Source organism: Silene latifolia, chromosome Y, assembly GCF_048544455.1.
Source record: "Silene latifolia isolate original U9 population chromosome Y, ASM4854445v1, whole genome shotgun sequence".
Taxonomy (NCBI): Eukaryota; Viridiplantae; Streptophyta; class Magnoliopsida; order Caryophyllales; family Caryophyllaceae; genus Silene; species Silene latifolia.
This window is the reverse complement of record NC_133538.1, coordinates 277,318,678-277,326,302: the sequence shown is the minus strand read 5'-3', so window position 1 is coordinate 277,326,302 and position 7,625 is coordinate 277,318,678. Positions and strand designations below refer to the sequence as shown.

The following is a 7,625-nucleotide window of genomic DNA, read 5'->3' as shown; positions in this document are numbered from 1 at the left end:
AACGTAAATAATTGACCACCCTCCCCTTGCCATTTGGATCGACCAACCCCCTCCATTTGTCCTCTCTTTCAATCTTCATTTCCTCCATTCTCAATTTATCTCCTCCTTCTCTCAAACACCAAAAACCTATCAAAATAACCTCCTTACAATCCCTAAATCCTTCATAAATCCTTCATTTCTCCACCAAATCTCATAAAAGTTATATATTTGGAATTCTCTCTTCAATCCTAATCTACTAGTAAGTTTTATTTTCATTTCCCCTAATTTTTGTTTAAGGCTCATCTTTTTAGAGTTTCGAATTTAAGCTGAATAATTGTGTTTTTGTTGTTCTTATAGGTGAAGAATTTGAAGATGAGTTAGGTGACTCATATATTGTAGAAGATGATGAGTGATTTCGGTTTCTAGGGCTCTTTCTCAAGTGTTATTGTTCTCTTTTTCTAGCTTAAGGTAACTATTCCGAGTCTCTTGACGAATTAATGTCACATTAGTAGTTGTATTTGTTGTTTGTTGTTGTTTGTTGTTGTTTGTTGTCGTTTGTTGTTGTTTGTTGTTGTTTGTTGTTGTTTGAGACGATCTTGTTGATAAATGAATGAATGGAGTAAGATGAGTATGCTTATGTTTAATTTATGTTACTCATTTGTATATTATTGTTTGGAACAAATTTGGATGAGGAATTATGTGTTGTGACAAGTCCGTGTTTTGGCTGGAACGTGTTAGTACCGGACCAAGATGGTTTCCAATCTTTCCAAAAATATGATAGATTGAACGGCATCGAAAAATTAGGTGGTTTAGCCACTTGAATCACTCAATTCGGAGTCCGTATGAGTAAATAGCGTCGTTTTATCGATTAAATATTTATAGAAAAGTTTACCCTTGTGTGAGACGGTTATTTATGCTATTTTATTATGCGAGAATTTTGTGGAATTAGTTATTTTGTAAGTTGGAATGTTTTCTTTATGTTGATAGTTTTCACATGATAGAAATTGGAATATTGCATGAGAATGATATTGTAATGAATGTTGTGATTTGGGCCAAAATGGGCTAAGACTCTGAGCTGGGCCAGTTTAACCGAATGAGTTTGGTAAAACTAGGTTTAAACCAGTCAGCCTCGATTTGACCAATGACCCGTCGCGGGACTCGGGTCGAGGGTTTGTCTTTGAGGTGAGATTGGTTGTTATTGGATGTTTTACGTTATGCCTTGATATTTGTAATTATCATTTCACATGTTGGTTGTTGGATGCTTTAGATGTCTTATGCTTGAGTCTTGTTGCCTCTTTACCATTTTAGCTTGTTCTCATGGATTATGGTACCGTTGGTTAGCTGGAATTTGGATTATTATTGATATTGGAGATATTGTTGGATTGTCAGCTGAATATGCTCTTGCGTAGCCTTTCATATGCTAGGGTGTGTATGATCATTTGTATGTGCAAGTTTGGACTCTTTGCCCCTCTTATGGTTAATTCGGTGTCCTACTTGTCTTGTGTGGTGTGGGCTAAAGTATTCAAGCTGGGACTAGGTCCTAGGTGAGTATTTCGGCCTTCGTCATAGATAGGCCATTATAGTCTTTGACGAGTATATGTTCACCGCTTAATAGCCTTTGTGTCTTAGCTTGGTGGGTTTATATCCATGTTAGGGCATGACCTCCTGACGTACTCTTAGAAGTATGTGGTCAGCTTAAGTACTAGCCAACCCTTTGGTGGACTCTTTAGGGGTATTCATGTGGTGTTATCATGGGTCTTGGATGCGGTAGTTTTCCGCATGTCGCTAGGTTTGCGCAGGTTTAGGACTAGGGTGTTTACCTTACCTCGTGGTATAGACTCGAGTTACAGAGTGACTATTGACTGTCCTAAGAACTTATGTCTGTCTCTAGATATATTGTCCTTTCTTGTTTGATGATTCTATGAATCATAGAAGGTGAGATGCAAGCCGGCTATGGTTGATAGAGTTTGGATTCCCGGATGTTATGTGATTCACATGATAGTGTAGTATGAGTCGGTCTAGTATTCACGTGCTTGGACTATGTGTTGTTATATTGTTGTTCACATGATAAGCACGATTGTCTAGCATCTATATGCTAAGGCTATGTGTTATTCATATTCATATTCGTATGTTTACATGTTATATTAATTATGACATTTCGTGGCTGGGAGAACTCGGAGTTACTCCCCACTGACTGTGGCTTTCGTATTTGTATAAAATGCGATTGACAGGTAGGTGATGCATATATGGGGTACATGGACGATCTAGCGAGCAAAGTAACCTTGGGACCTAGATTGCCTTTATTTTATTGTTAACCTTAAACACTTATGTCATATACTTTTTAGGGACATATGTCTCCCTTTTTCATATTTGGGTTGTATAACTTTGTTTCGCGACTTTAACAATGTTTATTTATGAGATTTATTTTAGACCTTGCATGTTTGACACCTTCCCATTTGGATATTTTTATAACAGGTTCAGGTTTTAAAAATTACAGGTTTTTACGCAAATGAACCTATTACAAACATATCCATGCAGTTTTTATCTAGAATTATGTGTTTACTTTTCCGCAATGAATGAGGGTGTCATAGTTGGTATCAGAGCAACCCTGCGACCGTGTGGTGATCGGAGGCAGTTGTTATACGCTCCTGGAGGCAGTGGTTATACGCTCCATTGTGATCACACACCTAGCAGGGGAGGATTCTGGGTTAGCGGTTATGCTCCCAGGCGCAACGAGGACGTTGCGTTCTTCAAGTGGGGGTGACTGTAAAACCCCACGGTAATTGAAGGGGTCCAGTGATAGACTTAAATGACTAGTGCTTAAAGGGATTGGAAGTACTACTCATATCAACAAAGTGCACTTTCTTTTATGGTCATCCATGTGAAAGAACTCCAAAGTTAAGCGTGCTTGGCTGGGAGTAGTCTTAGGATGGGTGACCTCCTGGGAAGGTTTCCGGGATGCGCATGAGTGAGGACAAAATGCGGCAGAAAAAGGACTGTGTTGATCTGGGGCCATGTACACGGCTGGTGAGCTATCACAAGTAACCGCTCGGAGCAACCTGCGACCGTGTGGTGATTGGAGCGATAGTTATACGCTCCGGGAGGCGGTGGTTATACGCTACATTGTGATCACACACCTAGCGGGGGAGGATTCTGGGTTAGCGGTTATGCTCCCAGGCGCAACGAGGACGTTGCGTTCTTCAAGTGGGGGTGACTGTAACACCCCACGGTAATTGAAGAGGTACAGTGATAGGCTTAAATGACTAGTGCTTAAAGGGATTGGAAGTACTACTCATATCAACAAAGTGCACTTTCTTTTATGGTCATCCATGTGAAAGAACTCCAAAGTTAAGCGTGCTTGGCTGGGAGTAGTCTTAGGATGGGTGACCTCCTGGGAAGGTTTCCGGGATGCGCATGAGTGAGGACAAAATGCGCTGTAAAGGACCTGTGTTGATCTGTGGGCCATGTACACAGCCTGGTGAGCTATCACAAGTAACCGCTCGGAGCAACCCTGCGACCGTGTGGTGATTGGAGGCAGTAGTTATACGCTCCTGGAGGCAGTGGTTATACGCTCCATTGTGATCACACACCTAGCGGGGGAGGATTCTGGGTTAGCGGTTATGCTCCCAGGCGCAACGAGGACGTTGCGTTCTTCAAGTGGGGGTGACTGTAACACCCCACGGTAATTGAAGAGGTACAGTGATAGGCTTAAATGACTAGTGCTTAAAGGGATTGGAAGTACTACTCATATCAACAAAGTGCACTTTCTTTTATGGTCATCCATGTGAAAGAACTCCAAAGTTAAGCGTGCTTGGCTGGGAGTAGTCTTAGGATGGGTGACCTCCTGGGAAGGTTTCCGAGATGCGCATGAGTGAGGACAAAATGCGCTGTAAAGGACCCGTGTTGATCTGTGGGCCATGTACACAGCCTGGTGAGCTATCACAAGTAACCGCTCCCGACCTGGTTTGGGCCGCGGTGTTACATTTAGCCTTCTATAGTCAATGCACATTCTCCAACCCGTCACAATTCTAGTTGGAATTAACTCATTTTTATCATTTTTTACTACGGTGGTTCCTCCTTTCTTAGGAACCACTTGGACCGGACTCACCCATTTAGAATCGAAAATCGCATAGATAATTCCTGTATCTAACAATTTAAGCACTTCCTTTTTGACCACTTCTTGCATGTTGGAATTTAGTCGTCTTTGACCTTGAACACATGGTTTATGATCTTCCTCAAGATTGATTTGGTGCATGCAAAATTCGGGACTTATGCCTTTTAAATCGTCAAGTTTATAACCAATGGCTTTCTTGTGAGACCTTAAGAGATGAAGCAATTTAGCCAATTGACTCTCATCTAATTTCGCACTAATGATTACCGGACACATCCCCTCATTATCAAGAAAAGCACACCTCAAATTGGAAGGAAGGGGCTTAAGCTCGGGTTTTTGTACGTCAACATCTTGGGGTGTAGCAACCAAGCCTATAAAGTGTGAGCTCTCTTCCAATGATAGCTCCTCTCCATCCAATTCTTGCTCCAAAGCATCAATCTCCTCATTTCCTATCTCATCATCACTTGCAAATGATTCTAAAAGCAAGAGTGCCTCCAAGGGATCTTTAGACAAAGATCGAGGTGTAGAGTCTTCTATAACAATGTCAACAACATCCAAAATGTCAATAGAATAACAAGACTCTTCTATCATAGGACTCTTCATAGCACTATTCAAGTTCTATATGACCTTATCGTCAGCCACTTCCAATGTAATTTTACCGTTCTTGACATCAATCAACGCACCTGCGGTGTGTAAAAATGGTCTTCCCAAAATGATTGGGATTTGGGCTTCTTCGGCCATGTCAAGAACAATAAAATCATCAGGAATGAAAAACTTACCAACCTTAACGGGAACATCCTCCAAAACTCCCAAAGGGCGTTTTATAGAACGGTCCGCCATTTGCAATGTGACACTAGTGCATTTTAAGACTCCCATATTAAGCTTAGCACAAATAGAGTAAGGTATTACACTCACACTAGCACCTAAATCGCATAAAGGTTTATCAATTTGGTAGGTTCCAATTGTGCATGGAATAGAAAAGCTACCGGGATCTTTTAACTTAGGAGGGGACTTGTTTTTCAAAAGAGCACTCACCTCGGCGGTGAGAGCTATTATTTCAACCTCATCAAAGTCCTCTTCTTAGTTAAAATGTCTTTCATGAACTTAGTGTAAGATGGAATTTGAGTGATTAATTCGGTAAAAGGAACGGTTACCTGTAGATTCTTCACAACTTCCATGAATTTACCGAATTGAGAATTCTTTTGATGCTTTGCCAATCTATGAGGAAATGGCACTTTGACTTTTTCCGGAATCTTTGCTTCAACATCTTTCTTTGGAGGAGCATCCTCCACTTCCTTGACTTTCTCAACAACAACAAGTGGGTCATCCACTTACTTGGAAATTTCTTCAATTTCCTTATCATTTGGAGAGACCTCCAACTCAACAAGTACCTCCTCATCATCTTTGGGCATGGATGGCCCAACATATTTCGTACCACTTCTTAAGGAGATAGCATTAAGGGTAGCATGTGGTTGCTCACCTTGAGGGGGTAGTTGACCCGATTTCCTTGAGGAGCTAGATGAGGCCAATTGAGCCATTTGTTGCTCCAACATTTTGATTGCGGCATTTTGAGCTTGCTCATTCTTTTGGATTTGAGTCAACAATTCCTTTTGCACACGGATTATCAAGCCCTCAAGCTTACCTCCCTCTTGGTTATTTTGTTGTGGACGTTGAGTTTGTTGGAAATTGTTTTGTGGGGGCCTTTGTTGATTTTGATACCCCGGTGGAGGGATATATTTTTGTTGTTGAGGGACATAGGAATTTTGTTGTGTTGGGGGTTGTGGTTGAGGATTTAGCACATTGTTGCTTCTATAAGACATATTCGGGTGAAATCTTGAATTTGGGTTATATGTGTTTGAGAATGTACCCGGTGGATAAGCATTTTGTGCATTTTGTCATAAAGCTAAAAAGGCATTTACCTCTTCAATGGGAGCTTGGCAATGAGCGGCATAGTGACCCGCACCTCCGCAACCTTCACACACAACGATTTGGCTCGTTGAAGACATGGCATTGACTTGTTGAATGGAATCTCTAGCATCCCTTTCCGCCAATTGTTGTTGGAGCAAAGCAATTTGAGCTAGCAAAACAGAGTTGTTAGAGGATTCTTCTTTACCTTTAGATGTCACAACTCGGGAATTGACATATTGGGCATCATGGACCGCCATAGATTTGATCGTGGCATGAGCAAGGTCGGTGTCAATTTGATCAAACCGCCCATTGTTGGCGGAATCAAGAATCTTTCGGGACTCGGCACAACATCCATTGTAGAATGTTATTGCTAGAAACCAATCATCTAGCCCATGATGTGGGCATTGCCTTTTAAGCTCTTTGTACCTCTCCCAAGCCTCATATAAGCTCTCAAGAGCTTGTTGACGGAATCCGGTGATTTGGCTCCTCAAAGTTTTAGTTTTCTTCGGTGGAAAAAACTTTTGATAGAAAGCAAGAGCCAAAGTCTCCCAATTGGTGATTCCCATGGCGGTGCGGTCAAGGCTATTGATCCAAAGCTTGGCCTTGTCCTTCAATGAGAAAGGGAAAAGTATTTCCCTTATTTGAGCTTGGGTGACGCCCGTTTGACGGATCATGGAGCAATAGTCACAAAAGTTTTCCACATGCAAATTGGGATCCTCTAAAGGACTTCCTCCAAATTGCTTCCTCTCCACAAGGCTAATGAAAGCCAGTTTGATCTCGAAGTCTGGCGCAGTGATTTGAGTGGTTGTGATTCCGGCTGGAAGCATGGCCTCGTTGGGCTTTGAGTGATCGGAAAGTTTCACCATCTTTTTGGTAGTAGATGGTGATGGTGGTGGAGATGATGAACTTGAAACCTCCTCCTCTTCAAGGGCTTCTAGATCGTCTAAGTAAGACTTTCTAGCACTTTCAACTTGTACGGGAGAAGTGGCTTCTTTCACTTCCCTCCAAAAACGTCGTCTTCTCCTAAATGTTTTCTCGGGATCGGAATCCGGTGAAAGCAATTCTCCACTATGAGAGGACCTGGGCATAAGACAACAATTTCCAGAGAAGTGATAAGTAACGGTCTCAAGGAACAAGTGTTCCCCAAGAAAAAGGAAAACAAGGTAAAAATCGACAATTCAAAAAGCAATAAAACCGTTTCCCCGGCAACGGCGCCAAAATTTGATAGGCTTATCGCGTACCAATGCAAAGATAATTTCCCTAGACACAAATTAATGTAGTAATAGGGGTCAAACACAAGGAAACGGGAATTACGTCGTGAATTGCTATGGGTAGATTTTTATCAAGGTCGATTACGATTTGGCTTTGGTTTGTTTGGTTTGATGATTAATGGAAATTGCAATGTAAATAATATGATAAAAGATAGTCTAAAGGGTTCGGGTCACTCATGCAAAGGCAAACATATGAACATGATAAACTTGATACTAATAATCTTGTCAATTGCATAGGCTTAAAGATACCCACCTTACGGTATTAGTATCAACCATAGACCGGGTCCTAGAAAAACTCTCGTCCATGACTAGGTCGTCCTACCACACATGCTTAGTCTAATTCAATTCCGTGCCTC

General features: G+C 41.6%; 1 non-coding gene across 1 annotated transcript; it reads left to right on the top strand.

The window, feature by feature from the left end:
• The first annotated feature begins 6,385 nt into the window (after positions 1-6,385).
• Positions 6,386-6,492, top strand: LOC141635001 (small nucleolar RNA R71). The gene has a single exon (XR_012539713.1). It is a non-coding gene; the product is annotated as a small nucleolar RNA R71 (small nucleolar RNA).
• The last annotated feature ends 1,133 nt before the right edge of the window (positions 6,493-7,625 follow it).